A 22,393-nucleotide genomic window follows, 5' to 3' on the forward strand; every position below is an offset into this window, starting at 1 on the left:
CTCAAAGGGTGTACCTCAAACCAGCACCACTGGTATCCCCAGGGTGCTTGTTAGAAATGTAGAATCTTAGGTCCCACTCTACTGAGTCAGATTCTGCATTTTAACAAGAACTCAGGTGACATTCAAGTGTGAGCAGCACTGGTATAAACTAAATGTTCCCTGGTCCTTCCCAGCAAGTGTGGTTAATGTTGACTGTGTTAACCTCAATAACTCATATTCCCTAATCCTACTTAATTTGTTCACAAGGACCTAATTATTACTGTGCTGTATTATAAGTGTCACCCAGTGTTCTGTGAGGCATATAAAAAGGGCATTTTCAGATGGGTGAGTCAGAACATCTTCCCAAAGAAGTTGATGACTAAGCAAGTCTTAAAGGACTCATAGTCATTAACCAGTTAGAGAAGGGAAGGGTGTTCTAGGCAGAGGGAATCAAGTCAGAAAAATGCATCCATACTTGAAAAATGTTTAGGGAGCTCCAAGTAATTGAGTGCATATGCAGAAGTAGCACAACAGGAAGCTGAGAACAGATTACGAAAGATCTTATTTACGAAGCAAAAGAGTTCTGTTTTTATCATTCAGGAAGGCTGGGAGAAACCAGTGTAGTGTTTTGGGTAGTAAATGACACAGTTGTATTTGTAATACAGGTAGGTCCCTCTGGAAGCAGTGTCAAGATTGAATTTGAAAGAGACTGGACCAGCAAAATCCTGACAAGTTGGCCAGCATATCCAGAAGTGACTCACAGGCCAAGGTCAACAAAGGGAGTATTGAGAAACACCTCACCAAAGCGTGCTAGCCCCATGTGGCCTAAAGGTCCAGAATCTGTGTGACTGGAGATTGAGCTGGCAAGAGTGAGCTTTAGTCACATTCTCCATGTTGGGTGTTACAAAAGATGATTAACTTGCACTCACTTAGCAGGTGCGTTGGTAATTCAGTGCTCCAGTTGCTCCAGATGGACACGTTTCTGTGGACGGTAACAGACTTAACACAGGTGAATGCATTCGAGGCATAGGTGCTTGTTTATTCAGTAAACATTTGAGTATCGTATGTGTATTATAATTAAAAGGATTAAAAACTCCCAAGGGCTGGGAACCAAAAACTCCAGTTCCTCAGCGCATGGATTTTCTAGTTTCTCTTTTATACCCGAGCATAACCCAAGTTTCAACCTTGCTTCACCCAACTCCAGAAACTGCTTTGAGAATCATAGAGAAAGAAGAACCTTGGGAAACCTAGAGCACTGATCCACTTGGACCCATGCTCAGGGGTCCGGAGATGGGCCACAGTATTCTGAGGTATGCCATCCTCTTCTTGGCATCAGTTGTTTATCTCAAACTCTGTGCCATTGGTACAGCAGGAAGGGACTGGTTACTTCTCCCAGCTGGTGGGGATGCAACGCCCATGGACTAACCACAACATCAGCAACAGCTGACATTTGCTGGAACTTAGGTCTTAAGCCCTGTATTTAATACTTTGTTCACAGCAGCTCAGAACCTAGACCTCACACAGATCCATGAGGTAGAGACTGTTATTTTTAAACAATTGCCTTATAAAATTATAAAACATACAGAAAAGTACATAAACCATGCAAAATATTTGCATGTTCCTGATACCAATCTGGAGTATCTTTTTCATCTCTGTGCCCCCACAGCACCTGAGACTGAGCCTTGAAATACTACTTAATGTTGTTAGGTGGTTAAATAATAAGCTAATAGTAGAAAAGAAATAAATGGTCCCTCGTCTTAATAGTTCTCAACTCTTGGTGCACTTCACTCTCACCTGTGGGACTTTGAATGACACAGCTGCCAATGCCCCACGTCTGGAGATGTTGATGCAATGGGAGAATCTTTCATCAGAAGCTGGGCTTTCGACCACACAAATATTTCCACTCACCTTTAACTCCATGCTCTTCTCAAATGAGAACATGTTTGCCATGTCTTCATTAAAATAAGGCTAGAAGCTCCGTGACACGTATGTATCCTCTCTTTCCTTCTAAAATGATTTTTCTTATACAACTCCTCCTTTCAAATATTTAAATACTCTAGGGAATATCAGTAAATGGGATTTCTAAACCCACACTTTTAACATCTTTACATCAGAAAGAATAAAAGTAATCATTGGAATAAAAATGGAAATTTCTCCGTCAGTGCATAAAAGGGGAATAGTTACTAGGTTGGGAAGGAATCCATTAAGATTATGAATATCAGTAATATCCAAAGAATTTACAGTATTTTGTAAAAGCAATACTCTAATATTTGCTTTATTTTGACAAGACTGCAGGTGGTAAAAATTTGTTTTTGAAATTGTGTCTATTTGTGTCCAGAACTATTACAAATATACCAAATTTCATGCCATCAATTTCATTTATTCAATTACTCATTCACCCAACAAATGTTAGATGAACACCAGACTAGGACTAGAGATACAGTTTAGAAAGTTGGAAATTACAAGGGATATGATAAGAGCAATATTATGCATACACACAAGGCACTGCAGGAGCTTAGCAAAGGAGCAAAAAATTGAGGGGGGGGGGGGGTTTGGGATACAGAGAAGACATCTGTGAAGGTTTCCAGGAGGCATTTTTCTTCAGCTTTGAATTTTAAGGAAAAAAATAGAAGCCAGCTAGCCTGAGGAGTATGTATGTGTCAGGGTTCTTAGTCATAAGCAACAGACATTGACATTCGTTGATTAACTAGAAAAGAAATTTGTTAAAATGATATTAGGTAGCTCTGAATTTCCTGGATGACTCAAGAACCAGGCTCAGAATCGACACAGCCAGAAACGTCTCCCAAAATCATACCAGAGATATAGTCCAGTGAGGATGCTGCTGAAGCTGGTATAGTCAGTGCCACTGGCCCTGAACATTAAACAGCAATGAGCCCCTGCTGCCTCAGTTTAGTCTTGCTGCAACTGCTGCTGTCACTCTCAGAAAAGTTCTCTGTTGTCCTTGTTTCTATGTGTCATTAGTTCCTAATTCAAAGCCTGGGGAGAGGCATCTGCTCAGCAGCCTAAGTCACATGCTACACCTAGCTGCAAAGGAAGCTAGGCAGATACTTGCTTTCCTAGCTTCCTTTGCTTCATAACAACCACCCCAAAACTTAGTGGCTTAACATCAACAACCATTATTATAGAACCTCTCCAGATTCTGTAGGGTGACAGGGCTCAACTGGACTGTCCTGCTCCAAGTGGTGTCTGCTGGGCCTAAGATCATCTGAAGGCTCATCTGCCTAGAATTTCTAAGATGACCGCCTCATATGGCTGGCTGCGGGCTGGGAGCTCAGCCAGCTACCTAATATTCTTGTGTGAGCTACTTAATATCATTTACATCAATTTTTTCTACTTAATCAGCCAACGTTGACTGGTGGAACATTAAGCTTGAGGAAAAAACAAGCCTGAGAAAGTGATGAACTTGAGAAGGTCAGTTTTCCTCCATAGGGCCTTGTCACATAGACTGAACTTCCCACCGTGTGGTGCTCTCAGGGAAGCTGTACACTTCACAACTTCTCTTCTAAGAGGGAGCATTTTAAGCAGCAAAGTCAGAGGCTCCAGATCTCTTAACACTCAGCACCACTCTCACCCATTCTATTGGGCAGATCAAGCCACAAGCTAGCAAGTACTCAAGGAAAAGCAAGATAAACCCCATCTCAAAATGTAAAGAGTGGCAAAATAAAAATTTTAAAAATCTGCAGCTGCCTTTAATTCCCCACACTGGCACTTTCAGCTTTTATACTGGAGGAAGGTTTTGCCTTCCACCTAGACTCATAAGTTGACAATTTTCCCAAACATAGGAAAAGGGTTCAGATGCTGAGCTCTTTAAAAAAAATATATAGATTTTTTAAAAAGACAATTGTTCACTGTAAGAAGGAGAAAGAAAGTACTCTAAGCAGAGGAAACAGTCCTGGAAGGCCACGGAGAGGACTTCACTGGAGCTGCCACTTAAATAGTGCACTACTAATGATAATTCCCGCTGTTCTCTTGCTAACGCTGCATTAGAAGTACTCCTTACTGAGCAGAGTTGTAGTTCTACTGTATTTGTACATATTAGAGGGTCTAAACTAATTACAATTGATTTGGAAGTTGCAGTCCTTGTTTGTTTTCTCTTTTCTACATCTTTAAAACCCTTTACAGATCACCGTTTGGGCGAGCTGCTCCAGAATCGGAAATGTGTGTTTGACAATGCTTGCCTAGGGGCTGCAGGAGTTTGGAAATAAGCGTAAGGAGATCCAGACCTCATGTGTACACTCGGGCATTTTTCAATAGTCTTTTCTTTTACTTTGCATTATTCAAAAGAGCAGAAAAGTAGAAAGAATGATACAATAAACAAGTATCGACCACCTAGATCTGGTCGATAACTGCTAGCATTTTGCCATATTTGCTTTATCTCTGTGTATATGGGGGTTTTTCCTGAACCATTTTAAAATAAATTACACACACATCATGACATTTTGGTCACCTCTAAACCATAAAGATGTTCTCATACATATTAATGATTTCATTATTATATCTTAAAAAATTAATAGTAATTTCTCAAGAGCACTCAATGCCATTCCACATTCAGATTTCCCCAATTGTCCCCCAGATGTCTTTTATAACTGGTTTATTCAAATAAGGATCCTATAAAGAACTACACGTTGCATTCAGTTGTTATTTCTCTTGATTCTCTGTTAATCTAGAATATCCCTTCTGAAAGTTTTTTGTTTTGTAGAATAATCTACATACTGGATCGGTGTCACCACTTCTTTGTAATCCTGTTTAACTTGTTCCTCCAGTATTTCCTGTAACCTGGAAGGTAGATTTAAGGGCTTAGTTAGATTCAGGTTAAATATATTTGGCACGAACACTGTGTTCTTCTGCCATCTCCGCACGGCTGTCATCTACCCATTTCATCTGTGATCTCTGTACTTCACATTGCGTCACATCAGGAGGTTCACTGTGTCCAGTTGTCTTTGTGTTTCAGTCTGGGGACTGGGGAGCAAAAGTATTGTACACCAGGTTGGGTGAGGAACAGATAGTCTGAGACAGGGTCACAGCAGGACTAAAGGCGTAGAGAGGAGTGAGAGCCAGCTCCCAGGGATGCTGCGTGCTTCTGAGTCCTTTGATTTGGACTAACTGGCTCACCTAAAAGGAGAGATGCTCATCCTGATAGTATTAATAGAAGCAAAGATTCTGGCTGGGGTCTGAAGACTTGTCCTCCTGTACCTGATAGAATAGGAAGATCCTAGCAGAATCCCTGCGTGAGTCTCTCATGCCCTGTTCTGGGAGAAGTCTGGTCTGATTTTCTAATAGAAGAAGCAGTACAGCAACATTGACTGTGTGGGATCCACAGATCAATAAGAATTAACGGTCTGTTGCACTTAATGTGGGCCCAGAGGCCAGAACACTGGAATTACTGTCTCTGTCAGCTCTCACACGCCAGCAGAAGCCCAGAATGGCAGTAGGGAGTTCCCCAGAAAGCTGGTGTGACAATTTGGTTCCTGGAGTGATTTTAAGCCTTTGGGAGCAGTAGCAGACACTTGAAGGACCCGGGATTAGTGGCCCCAGTGGACAGAATTACCCAAGACAGTGCAGGAGCAACTGGCAGCTTCAAGGTGGTCTGGAGCTGAGTTTCTCAATCTCGGTACTCCTGACGTCTTGGGTTGAATAATTCTTTGCTCTGGAGGTCAATTATCCTCTGCATTGTAGGAGATTTAGTGGCTTCTCTGGTCTCTTTCTCTTAGATGCCAGTGACACCCCCGCCCAAATTGTGACAACCAAAAGTTTCTTCAGACAGTGCCCAATGTCCTGGGGTGGGAGTGTGGTGGGAGAGGGAAAAATCACCCTTGGTTTTGAATCACTGGTCTGGGGAAAGGGTCAGTTGGGTGGAAGTAGGGTTTTCTGTTAAAGAACCAACACCAGGCTCTGTGTTAGAATCTCTTATAATAGTTCATCTCATCTGGATAGCAGCTCTGAGGGACTGGGCTCTGTCTTGATTTTTACAGCTGAGGAGAGTTCTGCACAAGGTTCTGTGATGTTGCTAAGGTTCTGACCTGGGTATATCTCACTTTAAATTGAGTTCTCTCTCCATGTCCCAAGCTGCTTCTCTTTCTGACAACAAGAGCAGTCCCCAGAGTGCTGGCATCCCAAGCCTGGTTGCAGGCACAGAGCTTCAGTGCAGCTCAGGAGATGGGGCAGTCTTGCAGGAACATTAGCTCAGGGCAGGGAGCAGCTTTTGGCTCAGCAGCATTGAGCTGGTAGGAATTTTCAGGGTCACAGGGAGGTTTCCACTGGTGGTTTCCAAGGGCCTGCTACTACTTGGCCTGACCAATGAGGTGAAGAAGGCATAGCCATAAGGGTCCCAGAAACCTGGCTTTGGAGTCGGGAGATCATGCAACATATTAAAAATGATGGAGGAAAAAGTGGTAGGACCCTGAGAAATAACAATGAGAGGTTTAATCTCAAGTTCTTCAAGTAATGTACAAGACCCTAGGTTCCAAAGTAGCGTGAGATAATTCAGGAGTTGCAGCATGAAAACTGCCTGGACTAAGCACACTTCACTAAGCAGCACAGAGTTGAGAGCTCACTGAACACTCTAGTGAGGAAGGGCTGGTGCGTGGAGGGGCGCCCCTGAGGCACTGGGCGGAGGAGTCTGGAGAAGTACCCCTCCAGTAGAACCAGTCAGATACAGTAGGGCAAACCCATATCTGCAGTGAAGCATCTCCCAACTATTCCGGCAGATCTTCCTCTTCTCTGAGCCCCAGGTACTTTTACTGTTCATCCTACGCAGCTCAGTATTCAATTGACCTCCACTTTATAGGATCAGAAGTTTCAAGGTGGCAGCTGTTTCAAATATATTGGTCCTGTCTCCCTAACTAGACTGTAAACTCTTTTGTTTCTGGGCAAGAACCAAGGCCTGTTTCTTTACAGCCCCTCAGCACAATGCTGAGTGCATAAAGGTATTCAGTAAATGGTTAATTAATTTTAAAAGACAACTTACAAAAGTAATCAAGGATAAGATAACTATAAAACCATTGAAGAACATGATAAATAGCAAAGCCTCAAAAAAGCTAGTAACAATAAACTACTTAACATTTTTTTTCTAGAAACAGTCCATCGATTTAAGAGAATGTTATTTCTTCAACAAATATTATTGTCATCACCCATGTGCCAGGCAATGCTCTTGAAGTTGGGAAGAGAGAAATGGATAAAACAGGCAGAATTCTCTGCCCTCATGCAAGTATAATTTGCGTGAAACTATCCCTGTCACATTGCCCTGGATCCTACTACCACACAAAGACAGATATAAACTTTCCACAAAGATAATACTGTAGTTCGGCATTGTCCAATAGAAACAGAACTTGAACTACATATGTGATATATTCTAGTAGCTACATTTTAAAAAAGAAACAAATTAATTTCAAGTCTTTGTTTAATCAAATATATCTAACATCTTATTTTAAAGTGAAATCAATGTCTTCAAATTATTAAATTTTTTAAAATTCTCACCCAAGGACGTGACCTTCTATTGATTTTTAGAGGCGAGGGTTGGGTGGGGAGAAACATTGATCAGTTGGGCCAGGGATGGAACCCTCAACCTAGGTATGAGCCCTGACTGGAATTGAACCCACAACCTTTTGGTATATGGGATGATGCTCCAACCAAATGAGCCACCCAGCCAGGGCTTAACTTAATTTTTGTATTAGGTTTTCAAAATCCTGTGGCTCATCTCAATACAGACTATATCCATTCTGAATGTTCAGCAACCACATGTGGTTAGTAGCTGCCATATTGAATAATGTAGCTCTAGTTATTTTTTTAAGTAGCACATTTAATTAGCCAATTACCTCTGTGATGGTCATTTCAACATGTTAATAAAGCCAACTAAAGAGGAGTCAAATTTAAGCATTAGCCCTTCTTCCCCTACATTTAGAAAATGTCTTTAGGGTCCTTACTTTAAATGTTATGTATTAATGTGAATTCCTACCACGAGGAGCTTATCCTTAAAAAGCTTTGTCTTCCCTGACATAGTGAATATTTGTCCAGAATGTTCTAGCTACCCAGTAGCCCAGAAAGTATCAAAACATGAAATTTTAATTTTCATTATTTATGCAATAAACTTGGTAAGTCCTAGAAAGAGCAGTGGGAATGATTAAGAGACAAAATCTCGGTTGCTCATCACACTTTCACCAAGTGTAAAATGGTGAAGTCCCATCAAACCAGCAACAAAAATATTAGCAACAAAAAAGTTTAATTGTATTCTTATTATAAAACAAGTTTCTTTTTATACTGTTATTCCATATAATTAACACTATTTATATCTAACATGAATGTTTATCTTCAGCACATCTTATATTATGGCCATAGCCAGCTGAGCATATGGAAAACTAGTTCATTTGGGTCCCAAATAGTTTTGGTGTGCTTTGGTGAAAAAGAGAAAATTGTATCAAACAGGAAATAACGTGGAGTAAAAACAGAGTTTACTCTGTATTAGGAACATGAAACCTGGTTTCTAGTTCTCGACAATCCAACTAGATCACCGAAGACATCACTGTCATTTAACCCCTTAGGATATTATGAATCTTACCTGTAAAACTCGGGGGAGAGACTGCTTTTGGACTAGGTGATTTCTCAAGCTGCTGAAACTTTTTTTCATCAAATTTTTCAATGGTTTAAATTTGATATCCATAGTACACTAGATTATAGTGAAGGTTTGTTCCATTTATTAACCTTACTCATTGTGAAAATAAAAAAACTCCATTAGAAAATAATTCAAACAAAGAAAATGGAAAAAAAGTGTATTAAATGACAAAATGAGGCAAATTTTCTTTTACCCATGAGGAAACTGAGGGACTACAATATTCCTCTTCTATAAAGTGAGAATCAGGAGATCACGGTTCTAGTCCTAATCCTATCTCTTTTTAATCTTATACAAATCTCAAAATCTGTGATCACATCTTCTATAAAATGACATTAATTGGCTCTACAGGGATCTGTGTGAGAATCAGAAGACACAATATACTTAAAGGCATTTTGAAAAGTTCTGCAAATGTAAGAATTATCTCTAAGATGTTGTTCACAATTCATAGTTTTAAACTAACTGGTTCCTGAAAAGTTATTTTTTAACCATGAAAAAAATGAATATAGAACATGTCACATAATTATATAACAAACATCCATGTACCCTCTACCTAGAATTAAATGTAAATGGCTTGATCAATACATCAGGTTGTATACCGTAAATGTATATAATTATTTGCCAATTATATCTCAATAAAGCTGGAAAAAATATGAATTGTTACATTTATACCAGATTTTTAAAGATATAAAACATTGCAATTACAGATAAAATTTTCTTGAATGCTTTCTGACCCATTCCATACTAGCCCTAATGAATTTTGTATCATTCCAGTCCATATTTTTATACTTTACTATAAAATGTATATCTATAAATAATGTATTGACTTATTTTTTAAAGTAACATTCATTATAAAATTCATATTTATTCATTCTGAAAATTAATTAACTTTTGTTCTTATAATCTAACCAGATTGATACCTATAGCTCTAGTTTGTGTCGAATAGTAATCCATCTATGAATACATCATAATTTATCCACTAAAAAGTGTTCACTGGGCTATAAAATAAAATTATAGGAAAATGTTTATATACAGAAAGGACCTTGGAGATCACCTAGTACAGGGTTCTTAAGCTGTCATTCATAGACCCTCTTCCATTAATGAGCTTTAGGTCTCAGAAATTTGAGTGTCTGGGGGAATGAGCATTTTCTGCAGAAAAGGCCAAATCTTTGACCATATTCTGAAAGATACATGCGCTAAATACAGTAGTTACTTGTCCTAATAGAGTTGAGAATCTGTGGTCTACTTCTTCTCTCATTTGGCATATATGAGGTCCAGAGAGGTTAAGTAATTTTCACAAAATCAGTGTAAATTACTTTTCCAGAACAACACATTGCTGGAGTTTTGTGCTTGCTTGTTTGCAGATTTCTTATACAATATATTATGAGTTTAAGTTCCTTTTAACTTTTAGTCTATAAAGTACAATTCTGTCTTTTTATTATTTTTTATATGTTTTAATTATTACCCACTGCTGGTGAGGTGGTAGAACTGGTACATTCCTATGTACAGCTGGTGGCATTGTAAATTGGAATAGTCTTTTGAGAAATAATCTGAGATGATGAAGTGCCAATAATATATACATAGCCATTTGGCTCAATCAATTTTATATTGAGAAGAAATTTCTAAAATCGGACAAAGCCACGTGCAAAAAATGTTCATCAAAATATTACTTGTAATAGTGGAAATTATCTACAAATAGGATAATGGATACAGTCTGTCTACTCCATTGAATACTATGTAGGCAATTAAAATTAAGGTTTTATAAAATGTTAAGCAATACCACAACAATGTTAAGTGAAAAAAGGGATACAATATCAACTTATATTATGATTACAACTTTGTAAAAAACCTGCACAGGAAAAGAAAATGAAGTAAATACAACAAATGATAACTGGTCATTTATTTTTTTTCTTTTCTTGATGCAAAATCTTAGCTAATGTAGTTATGGTTATAATTTTTAAAAAGTAAACAAAAACAATACTATCATTGGACCCAAATGCAATGAATTTTAATAAGAATATTTCCCACAGATTCATCATCTTAAAAATATTCAGAGATAAAGACTTCCCTTTTGTAATACAATTTCACAAGCATTGAAATGCTGTCTTCAGAATTATGGTAAGATTACCAATTACCATTTGTTGATTACACTCACAAATCAGCTGGCCAAATAACTATTTCCATGCACAAAGCTGGACTTTGATTTCTTAATTGTCTTGAAGTGAACACAACTGGCTTCTGCATTTACCTGACAAAAATCATCATTTTGTAGTCACATTATATATGAAATCTGGAAGATATTTTTCAGAATGCAGGGTTTTCTTTCTAGTGATCTGATGTTTAAATTCATTATTTCACCTTAAACATTTTCTCGGTGAAGGTTCAGCTTTTTTATTTTATCATATGTTATTATTCTGACATTTCTTTTGAGTAGAGCTATCAAATTAAAACAAGCATGTGTTCATCTAAAATAATTTCCAGTTTCTACACACACACACACACACACACAAATATTTTTGTTTCCTTCCTGGTTAATAAACTTACAGTAACATACATATATATGTGTATGTATGTATGTATGCATGTATATATTCAAGCTTGCAAGAGTGCTAAACCAGCAGGGGGCGAAATACAATAGGAATAAATTTGACAAGCCGTATAGATTTTTCTCGCTTTAGTGACTGAACAATAACCAAAAATCCGGCAGGGCCCCAAAGCAATTGGTGCTCCGATTTAAGAGGATGTCGTCTACGCCTATCTGACAGCGAATGAGTTGTAGAGACAAGCGCGGGTCTCTCTCAGCGCTCCAAGTCAATTTGTCTAGAACATTACAGAGGCGGGATAAACCATGATGAACTGCTTTTGTCCCTGTCTTCCCCGATTTGTGTAATTCCTCCACTCCAAGGGGTGGACACTTTTCGATGGCTGAAGCGGGTGTTTTTCATCTTCGTTTCTCTGCGTAGCTGTTGAACTTCGCTGTTTTGGAAATATTTTAAATTATTCAGATTACCGTTGCAGGCTTGGCAAATGCGACAGAAAGAGCACCCCCGAGCAGGGCTCACGGTGTGCAGGGTAGGACCCCGGCTCATCGCCCGGGACGACGCCAATACTCCTAGCAGCCCTGCAGCCTGGTTTTCACGGCGCCCGTGTTCAGACCGCTCGTGATAAACGGGGCGGGGGGCGGGGCTTATAAAAAGACAAACGACCGACCGCTCAAGACTGACGATAGAAAAGGGATCTGTTACGAACTCTGCTAGAGAACTGCAGAAGTTTATTTGATGTCTTTCGTTTCATCAGATAGTCTCCCTCAGCATCTCAAAAAAACGACCACCGTCTCCATCCGTTGGCAAAAATCCCCAGTTTTTGTTGTTGTTGGTCTCGAAGATGATTTGTTTGGCGGCTGCTTTCCCTCCTGCTTCCCCTCTTAAGTTTCATTTGTAACAGTCTCTTCTTTGTTAAATATCAGCTTCCTCTTCTGTCATATTGAATTAAAAAGAGAAAGAGACTTGGTGAATAAAAAAGTCGTTTTTCGGGGCGAAAAGGACACGCTGATTAGTGCTCCGCAGTAGGTTTTTGAAGACACGGTTCGGTATTTCAGAACCTTGGCAGTTTCATTTGGAGACCAAGAGACTTAACTGGTCCAGAGCTGGATGTTAATATTAACCGGCTGAGAAGCACCTGTCCCTCGCCCCGAGCGCTGCCTCAGCAGGCGGCGGAGTGCGGAAGGACGGCTTTCACCCCACCACTGCTCAGTGACTCGCGCGGAAGTAAAGAAAAGGGCAGCCTGCCCTCACCCAAAATGGCGGCCGGCGCTCCGCGCGAAGGCGCCTGCGCTGGGTAGCGTTCTGTGACACTAACTCCCTCAGAGCGTTCTCCCCAACTCCCCACACCCACCAGCGCCCGGCCCTGACCTAGCCACCTGCGCCCGGAAGTGACGTACAGGCGGCAGCGGTTCCCCCGCTGCATGATGGGAGAGTGTGTGGAGTGGGCGGGGGGTCTCCGCGGAGGAGGAGGTGGAGGCGGCGGCGGCGGCGGCGGAAGAGGGCGGAGGGTAATGGGATGGGGGTTCCGCGGCAGCGCTGAAACTCCGGGTGGGCGTCGATGGCGCTGCTTCGCTGACAGGGCTGTGAGTAGCTCGCCTTCCGCTCTCACCAGCTCCGCGTCGGAATAGCCGGTCCTTCCCCGGGGAGCCAGTTCCTCCCCGGCCCCCTGAGCCATGCCCATCGCGGCCGCCCCGGACGAGCCAGGTAAGCGCCACTGCTCCTCTCCGCCAGCCACGCTCGGGGGAAGCGGGTGAGGGGACCCAGCCCACCCGCCAGACCCCCGCCGGGGCAGGGGGCACCTGTCTGCCACGGAGCCGGGGGCTGTGGGGAGGTGCCGGCTCTGCGGGCCTGCGGGCTCCGGGCTCGGGCTCTGCCCTCTTCCGCGGCGGGTGCGGGGAAGCCAGCGGCTGCGCCCGAATCGTATGGCTTCCTCCTCGCCACCCCGGGCACCAGCCGGGGAAGTGTGAGCCGTTGTCACCTCCCCGGCCGCCGCCGACTCGTCCTGTCCCTCCGCTTGCACCTGCCCAGAGCTCTGCGCCGGCCGTTGCCTCCCGGGAGCTGTTGAGAAGTTTGGGGCTTTGCTGAGGCTCCCTCTTTCTCCCTCCTCCTCCTCGTCGTCGCCCTCCCCCTCGTGACAGGTGTAAACATTGCCCGCTTCGCCCAGGCCGGAGGCTGGCCGCGACCGGAGTGTGCTGCTTCCAAGGGTCTCCGAAGCAAACAGATTTTGAATCCTCCTACGGACGGAGGAGACGACCCCAAAGCTCATGCACCCCTTCCTGAGAGGACCCTTTCTGCTTCCTTCTTGCGCTCCTCAAGAAATAATCTGCGTCTCCTCCCCAGATTGCGTTCGAAAAGTTGGACCTTTATTCTTTAAGCGCCCAGTTTGGCAGGTGCTAATGTCTTGCTTGGGCAGAGGACAGACTGTAGGGTGAACGGCGGTAGGGTTCTTTCTCCATTAGAAAGTACTGAGCATGGCTAGGTTTTTCTCTTGTTAATTAATGCAAGTTATAGCTTGGTTTCCCACTGAATCTTCTATCGGGACCTAGGAAAGATGAACTCATACATGTTCGTATTTTACTGGAAATAAATGAGACAAAGGCAATGGTTCCGTTTCAAAGTTATCGCTTTAGGAGAAGAAAAGTAGAACTTTGCTTTAGAACTTTAATCTTTCTTTCACTGGTTACGCTCTCGTACTCCCGAGTTTTGTTTTTTTGGGGGGGCGGAGTGAGGTGGAGGGGGTTTGTTGGAGGGTGGGAGGGGGAGACAGTTTAAGCTTGATGTTACATTTAAATTGTTGCTTTCAGTTAATCTTTTAGGTGAAACAAATGTTTCAACACTATTGTGGTGATAAAATCTGTGTAGTTTACATTTTATGCACTTTGCCGGCTTAAATGTTCGTTTTTGTAGTAATTTTTAAATCTTCGAAGTAGTACAGGGTGGGGCAAAAGTAGGTTTACAGTTGGTATGGAAAATAATACAGTAGTTAATAAATAATAATACAGGAATAAACTCTTTCGTGCACTCACAACTGTAAGCCTATTTTTGCCACACCCTGTATATATGTTTAAACAAAGTATCTGTGGTAGTCTTCTAAATTTTGTCCGTGAAGATATTTCACATGGATTAGACAGATCCTGTGTAAAGCAGCTAGGCCATTACATGGCACCTAGTAAATGCTCATTAAATCTAATTCTTCTGTTTATGTATCAGTTAGATATATTAATTTATCCTCAAAGCATAGATATTTTTAAATCTTAAAAAGGATCTTGAAAGAAATAGAGATTTCACATAATATGTAGGGCATTACAGTTTTGATGTTTTCTGATTTTTTTTGACCTAGAGACTGTTATAAAAATAATGCCCTATCAAAACAAAGATAATGTGTCCGTAATTGCATTGGTAAATTTTGCAAACTCCAATTGCCTTTATGAAAGTCATGTACCTAGGTAAATCCTATTATAAAATATTTTAAATGTTAATTTGTTCTGCTTTACAGTTAGTTAAAAACTAATTCAAAAAAGTAGTAAAATTTGAGTTTCAAAAAATGTTTTACTTTGTATGAAATCTAAAGTGCCTCCTTTAACAGTTTGAGAAGTCTTTGAATAGTATCACATTGATAGATTACCCCCTCTCCCAACCCTGCCCCCCAAAATTCGTAACAGGAGGCCATTAAGTATTTAGGTACTTTTAAACAGTTATAAATTATTCAAATAAAATGTTTATATTCAAATTTAATGTTACCTACAATTTGCAAGTCACAAAATACTTTTTCCCTCCATGCTTAGCCCTTTCAGTTCCTCTTTAAGTAGGCTAATGAACCTTTCCAGCCTAAATTTCATAAGTATTTTTTTGGTTTTCATTCAGTTTTGAAGCTATCTGGCATTATATGGGTTATATCTCATTTTGGTAATTAATCTTTTCTCAATACATATATATACACACACACGGTGGAGATATACCTACATACACACAGTCACAGGTCCTTTTGCAACTTTATACAATTACTAACATTGATATACACTACTTCCTATAAACAAGATACTTTTCTAAGTGCTGTATATAAAGTATATTAACTGATTTAATCCTCACAACAACTCTGTAAGCTAGTAGGTGGCATTATCCCCATTTTCTAGAGAGGAAACTGAAGCACAGAGATGTCAGTAATTTACTTAAAGTCAAACAGCTGTTAAGTGACAGCCAGGATATAATATGATACCATTTACATAGTTTTAACATATGCAAAAATATACACTATGTGGTCTGGGACTCATGGACTATGTAACAAAAATATAAAAACATGCATGGGAATGATAAAGGGCAAATCAGAATAAAAGTTACTTCTGGAGAACTAGAGAGAGATAAAGGATCTAGGAAGAGCCCATGGGTTTTCACCCATAATAGTCTTTAAATCTGAAGCTGATTTGGTAAAAGATTGAGATTCAATACAACTAGGTGTTGGGTACTTGGTCATTTATTACATCCCCCCCCCCCCAACTTTGTTGTATGCTTGAAATCATAATAAAATAAAAAGTTCAGGTTTTCATTTAAAAAACTGTAAAGTATCACTCGGTCTTTCAGCATCGTATGTTTTAAAAAAGAACAGGGAAGGAGTTGGTGTCATTTTGTGTTGACTTCCTTTTAAAATACAAGGAACCTCTAGCTTAAAAGTATTTGAATTAAGAAATGCCCTCTCCAGGTTCCTCTGCAGTAACTTCCCTTGCCCGGGCTCTCCTCTAATTGTTGCCAGTTATCTCAATAGCTCTGTATCACTCTCCTAGTTTCTATTTCTGGCCTTAGCCCAGAGTAGGGGCTTATAGGTCTGGATTAGACCTATTCCCTAGGAAAGGGTAAAGGTCTGAAACTATACAGTAGTGGGGAGGTGGGGAGTCATTGCTCTTCATTGGGAAGAGTGAAAAGAGAAGGAAAATAGGAGATTTAAGACTGTCCTATCATTCCTCAGTCACCACCATCCCATTCCGAATAACTTAAGTAAACCTTAGATAAATTGCTAATAAATTAAAGGTTGTCTGTATGCTCAAAGCTTAATCTACAAGCACTATTTTGGTGAATAGTTCCCGGAGGAAAATCAAGCGGTAAATTTGAGTAAATTCACATAGGTTCTCTTTATATAAATGCTTACAAATGCCACACACCATTTCAACTAAGTATCTACTAACACTGTGGTATTCTTTTACTTAGCACTTGCTGTATGTCAGGCCTTGTTTTACCCAGGGATACGGAAATAAACAATTAAGGAAAAAAATTAGCCCTTATAGCGCTTCAGTTTCTTGTGTGTGTGTGTGTGCACAGGTGCATGTTTATGTATGTGGATAGACAACTGAAATACAGAGATGGAGATGATATTAAGTATTATGGAGAAAAATAGTCATTTTGGGGAGAGAGACGAGTACAAACTTTGACTTTGAGTCAGGGTGGGAGGTTGGTGGGACTTGCAGTTTTATATAGGATTGGGTTAGAAAGGCCCAAGACCTGAGGAAGGTGAAGAGAATAAGGGGGAGAGAGTAGAAGTATGCCTGGAACAGTCAAGAAATTGCAAGCAGAAAAGTAGTAGGTGTCATCAGAAAGTTAGAGGGTGAGAGGGCAGTGTTGCAGGGGCTTTGTAGACATTCCAGTGACTTAGGCGCTTTAGTGTGTGACATGGGGAACCGTTTTAGGGTTTTTGAGTTGAGAGAGATATGACAGTCTGTGTTTTAAAAGGGTCTGTTTGGCAAGAGTGGAAGCAGGAAGATTCCGTTAGGAGGTGATTACAGTGATGCAGCTAAGAGATGGTAGTGGCTTGAACCAGCAAGTGGTAGGACAGTTTCTTGAATTGGAACCTTTAATAATTTATCAGTTGCTAAACTCAAAAAAACTTATGCAGAGGTACTACATTCTGAAAATTCAAGGCTGTCAACATACTGCCTTACTCCCTTCATATATCGTACATTCTAACCAAACTCTATGATGTGAATTCTTGCTCCTTTACAGTTGCCACATGCTTTATATTTAGCTCCTGCTGTTTCCTCTCTGTTAAAATCCTTCCCATTTCAAATTCTTTCTCCTTTATGAAGCTTTTTTCTCTCATTTCAGTGTTTTCCCTCTTCCCAATCAAGTGAGATCTTTTTCTTAGAATCCTTATAGCCACATTTTAGTCCATGTGATGTTTATATTCTGCCTTGCAATAATTGCTTTTACTGTTTTCTTGTATCATCCGCCCTAATTAATTGTTAGTTTTTTAAAGGTTGTGACTCCTTTTACTCACTTCTTCTTATAGAACCTAGCAGATCCAAAAATATAGCTTTACAGCTGATTTACCAAAATAAGCATCCACTCCATATTATAATTTTATGGTTATTAAGTTTATGAAAGGACAATATACTAATTATAGAAAATTTAGAAAATGTAAAGAAAACTAGTATGCCCCTTGATGGCAGAGGCCCATCTGTTTTAATGCCTGGCACAGAGTAGTAGTCAATAAATATATATTAAAAGGAATATTAAAAGAAGTATATCACTAGTCATCTCACTACAAAGAGATAACTGTTAACATTTTGGTTTTCCTTTAGTGGTTTTTTTCTCCCTATGGATATATGTCGTTTACATATATATGTATATGTGTACATACAACATGTGTAGTAATCATTGCATAGATTTTTCTTTCGCTATTGAAGTGTGAGCTTTGTCTCTAAATTTTCTTTAAACCATGATTGTTAATGGCTGTATAGAATGCCATCTGGTGAGTTTCAGGTTTTCTCTCTGATTTCCTATAGATTGTGTGGGTTTTTCCAGTTTTTGCTATCATAGAAAAACATTTCTGTGAACAAGTATGGATGTAAACCTTTAACTTTGTCCTTGATTATTTCCATGGAACTGAGACTTAGAAGTGGAGTTACAAAATCAAAGGGCAAGCCAATTGCTTTTCAAGAGGTTATATTATAATAACATTGCTTTCAGCAGTGGTTTAGAGTACTCATCTTCCTGTAACCTCCTCAGATGATCAGTAAATATGCAGTTTTAAAAGTATTTACCTGAATTTTTATTTTAGATTTAGGCTTTTTAGCAGTGTAGAATGTTTGCATCATTTAAAAATGTTTTAAGGGTTTAAACATGAGACATGTCCTTGTTTGATGTGAGGTTAAAATTGCTTAATGCCATGCTCTTTTAAAAATAATTCTGACTCTGTTAGCAAGCTATTTAAGTACAAGAAATAGAATATTATTTTCTAGAACTGTGTTGTCTAGTACAGTAGCCACTAGCCACATATGATGCTTGAAATAAACTAGTCCAAAATAAGATGTGTTTTAAGTGTAAATTCTCACCAGTTTTTGAAAACTAATGTAAAATATGTAATATTTTATTTTACATTGATTACATGTTAAAATAATATTTTTGATACTTTGAGTTAAGTAAACTGGTTAAATCCATCTGTGTGTTTTTTTAAATTGGCCACTGGAAAATTTAAAATTGTATATAAGGCTTGTATTTAAAGTAGGCAGTGCTGTTTTAGAGCATGACACTGACATATCTATGAAGAAGAAATAATAAGATTAACTTCACTATTCTAGAAAGTAGTAAGTTTTTAAAATAACTTATTACATTTAAGCCTGCTTATGACTAAGCAATTTGCATAGTCATTTTTCAAATTATAAGTGTTTGGTTACAAACCATATGTTACTACAATTCTTATGCTCTGAAAGAAATATATGTAAGAGGACTTGGGGGAAGGTGTTAGGAAACTTACCTGAAGAATCAATCCCTCATCTAAGAATTGAAAGATATGCCCAGCTGGAGTGGTTCAGTTGATTGAGTGTCATCCTGTGCACTGAAAGGTTGCTTGTTCATTTCCGGGTCAGGGTTGGAACTGGGCTTATTAATAAACTTAGTTAAAGAGTTTTTTGGTGTGTTTTTTATATACCACAACATACCTGGGTTGTGGGTTCAATTTCCGTTTGGGACAGGTATGGATAGCTACTGGTCAGTGTTTCTCTCTCACGTCAATGTTTCTCTTTCTCTCTTTCTTCCTCTCTCTCTAAGCATGTCCTCAGGTGAGGATTTAAAAAAAAAAAAAAATTGAAAGATATATGGGAGTATAGGTGCAAAGGCCCTCTGGCATAAAAGAATGTTATTGTCTGCCTTTCAGAAACTGAAAGAAGGCCTAGCTTAGAGAATTGATAACAATGAGGAAAGGGAGGAGTGTGGCCAAAGAGATGGAATTGGGCTTATTAATAAACTTAAAGAGTTTTTGGTGTGTTTTTTATATACGACAAGCATTTTACATGATCAGATTGACTTTTAAAAAGATACTTGAATTGACATGATTAAATAATAGTCAGTGGAACTAGTTTAGATAATAATGGCTACTTAAACCAGAATGACATCAAAGGTAGTGGAAAGAGATATTCCTGTGTTGAGGGGTTTTGAGATGAAAATCATTCTTTAGAGCTAGTGGGAGGAGGGGAGCTCTTAAGTTTCTGGCTTAGTAACAATGGGTGGTGGGGCCACCCTGAGTTAGAGAGCCCTAGAACAGGACCAGATTTGATCAAGAAGAGCTTGAGCTCTGTTATTGTTAAGCTCAGGTCGAGATCTTAAGGAATTCAAGTTGAGAGGGCTAGTAGAGAGTTGGCTTGGCTGCACTGAAGCTCAAGTTTGAGAGTTGGTTTGTAGGGATCAGTCTGGGAGTCCTAGACAGTTAAAGCTTTAGGTGGATAAGATTGTTTGGGTGAGAGCTGTAAGATGAGAGCCTGGATGAAACCTGGAAGAACTTAATACTGCTAATTTGAGTGTGTTTAATACTTATGAGAAAATTTGTAAAACATATGCCTCAAACCAAAAATCAGTATCTTGATTAAGGGAGCATAGTAGATTCCTACAATCACATTAGATTTGGTATTGGAGGCATTAGCAATTAATAAGGAAGAATGGAGACATAAGAATTAGAAAGGAAAAGGTCAGAGCACCCCAATTTGCTTATGATGTGATGGTACAGTATACAGGTACCAAGAGCTTTCTGTTTTATGAATAGTACTCACCAGTTAGAAAATGGAAGTGAAGAGACCCATTTTACATAAGCAGGGGAAAAAAAGGTAAAATACCTAACAATAAGTTTTAACAACAAATGTAAAAACATTACATTGCTAACAGATTCAATTTTTACATTAAGTAAAACTAACAGTTCTGGTAATAACAGGAGACCATTCCTAAGTCGCACTTTCTTATTCTTGAAATGCTAACTTTGAATACTTTTCAAAGCAAGACTTCTAGGAGTAGGATCTTTAAATATTTGCATATGTCTTAATGAGACCCCAGTTTTTTGACTATATGAAATGAATGTTTCTGCCTCACCCTCCCTCCTTAGTAGGTATTTTTGTCGTTTTATTCTTAGTCATTGCTTGTGTTTTGTAGTATTTCCTGCTCTGCTGTGGTTTATCCTCTCCCCTCTTGTCTGTTGTATGGATGCAGGAGTGTTGACCTGGAGCATTTGCAGATAAAATATTTCTGCTGCAGTGACATTCAAAATGTGAGGCATTGGCTTATGTTCTTAAGGCTCTAGTTTATAGTAGCTATTTATAAAAAGTAATGAACCTATCATCAAGAGATAGTTTAACTCTTTTTACACTGAATGTTCATAATGGCATCTTTGTTCCTTTTAAAATATTTTTGTATCAAGAGTTTCAGGTATCAAATTCCAATTTTCTTTTACCTGAAGCCCATACAGAATGTTTGAATATTCACTACTTCTTCCCTGTAGTGAGGTTACCATTTCTTTGTACTCCTTTACATATTTTAGACTATTTCCCCTATATCATAATGAGCCAGCAGATGATAGGTTTCTGTCTCATTACGTTTCAGAAGTTTACTTGAAGCACAGTACAAGTGTTACACCTAAAAAAAAAGTGCAGATTTTAGATTACCAGTGACCTTGGTTTATGGAAGTGAAGAAAAGTTTCTCTTGTTCACATTCATTTCTTAAAGTTCAGCTGCAAGTGAAACTGTGATTAATTTTATAAAAGTGTTTTACTTTTTCCAAAAATTGTATAATATTTAAATTATATACATTATTATATCTGTTTCAAGGATTATTGCAGTAATTTAAATTTGATCTATTAAGGAAATTTTCCAAGTTTCATTTTTAAGAAAAGTATTGAAGATTTAATGTCATGAACTTTTTGTACTTGAAATCTTAAGAATATTAAATTTCTTAGTGATAGTCCCAGGAAAGTGTGTATGACAGAACTTTAAGAAATATTTGGCCCGGCCGGGTGTGGCTCAGCGGTTGAGCATCGACCTAGGATCCAGGAGATCCGGGTTCGATTCCCAGTCAGGGCACATGCCTGGGTTGCAGGCTAGGCAGCCAGTCAGTGACTCTGTCATCATTGATGTTTCTATCTCTCTCTCCGCCTCCTTTCCTCTCTCTGAAATCAATAAAGATATGTTTAAAAATATATATATATATTTGTACAATCAAAACATTTGTAATGGAAAACTTTTTAAAAGAAAAAGTACTGTTTCACTGATTTACCTTTCTCTGTGAGTTCAACAGTCAAGTTTAGAGACATGTCATCCCCAGAGTTATAAAGTCCAGTAATATTCTTATCCTCTGGAGCTTAACACAGTGGTTTTCAGCCTTCGCTAACCATCAGAATCATCTTTGAAACTTTTTAAAATGCAGATGTTTGGGTGCTTACTTAAAATGCACCTATTCTATTTTAAAAGCTTAATACAAAGCTAAGAATGGGAAGCATTGGTTTATGGTCTACTAGGGGAGACAAACACGGAAACAGATTTGATTCACTTTGTTAAATAGAACAAAAGAGGTAGATATAAAGAAGAAGGCTTAATTCAGACAGGCTACCTGACATAACCCAGGCTTTAATGGTAAAGCCCTACTTTCCATACTGTTACTCTTTATGGGGACCTTGAACTGATTATTTGATCTCGCTGAACCTGTTCCTTCATCTATAAAATGGATGGTTGGGATTAAATTGGATAATGTATGAATAAGCACCTTGCACAGTACCTATCACATAGTGACTAGATAAATATTGGTGCTCTTACTTCACAGATAACTTCATGCCTGAATAGGGTTTTGAAGGCTTAGTAAATTGGTTCTCTGGACAGGTAAGAATAGGAAATAAGAAAAATGGCAAATGTGACAATTTGGAGGTAACATGGTGCCAGGGGAGGAACCAGTGGGTAGTTTTGCCTGGCTAGAGCAAAAAGGGAGTATCTTAACCATGTTGGCTAA

General features: G+C 39.2%; 1 protein-coding gene across 4 annotated transcripts in view; it reads left to right on the forward strand.

Annotated features, from left to right (window-relative positions):
- Positions 1–12,634: 12,634 nt before the first annotated feature.
- The window catches only part of AFTPH (aftiphilin), a 61,913-nt gene continuing 52,154 nt past the window's right edge, over positions 12,635–22,393 (forward strand). For all 4 annotated transcript variants that reach the window (XM_016224214.2, XM_016224215.2, XM_016224216.2 and 1 more), the window contains exon 1: positions 12,635–12,852. The gene's annotated coding sequence lies outside the window, so the exon portion shown is untranslated. The remainder of the gene's footprint in view (positions 12,853–22,393) is intronic.

The sequence above is a fragment of the Miniopterus natalensis genome, chromosome 13 (genome assembly GCF_054644295.1).
Source record: "Miniopterus natalensis isolate mMinNat1 chromosome 13, mMinNat1.hap1, whole genome shotgun sequence".
Lineage (NCBI taxonomy): Eukaryota > Metazoa > Chordata > Mammalia > Chiroptera > Miniopteridae > Miniopterus > Miniopterus natalensis.